Consider the following 809-nt stretch of genomic DNA (forward strand, 5'->3'; position numbering starts at 1 on the left):
AGCCTCTTTGAACAAACCATAGGAAAATATGATTTTAATGATTTTGCTTGACCTTGTAAGTATATCTAATAAGTATGGACTGAAAAAAGAGGATTTTAATGAGAATACATATGAATATTATACTGAAATATTTATGTGTAAAATTAGGAGATAAAGTAAAAAGGATCTTTGTATCTCTAAATTTTGATAGTTAAAGTTTAAAAAGTAATTAAGTGGTAGTTAACTGGACTTAGTAGATTCATGGCCTATACAGGAATTTAATTGAATGTTGCATTTTTTATTTTGATTTTATAAGAATTGCAATGGGAATGAATGTCACCAGGTTTTGATCCATGTACATTGTTCATGTCCAGAACCAACACATTCTGCCATTCTATAATTCTCTCCTTTCCACACAGATGAAGAAGAGCAAGTAAAAGAAAGTAAAGCTATGCAAATGTGACAGGGACTGCACAGTAGGTCCACATCATGTGCCTGTTTCTATTCTTAATATCTTTTCTTCTACTTCACCACAGAACTCATGAGTGTTATGTATATGGAGGTTAAGTTTGGACACTTCCTTACAACAAATAAGCACAGAGGCATATAAGTGTTGTTTGTTGTAGATTCTATAGTGCTAAATGTATAAGTGGAATTCTTGTTTTTATATTGGAAGCAATTGCTTTTGATGTCTGGTGATTCCTTCCTTTGTAATTATTCTCTGAACTAGGTACTCAATGTGCCCTAAGGGACTGTGTTATTTAACCTACCATTATTCTTCACCTTCTTCTCCTTTGCCTCCTCCTCCTCCTCCTCCTCCTCCTCCTCCT

The sequence above is a fragment of the Mus pahari genome, chromosome 3 (assembly GCF_900095145.1).
Source record: "Mus pahari chromosome 3, PAHARI_EIJ_v1.1, whole genome shotgun sequence".
NCBI lineage: Eukaryota > Metazoa > Chordata > Mammalia > Rodentia > Muridae > Mus > Mus pahari.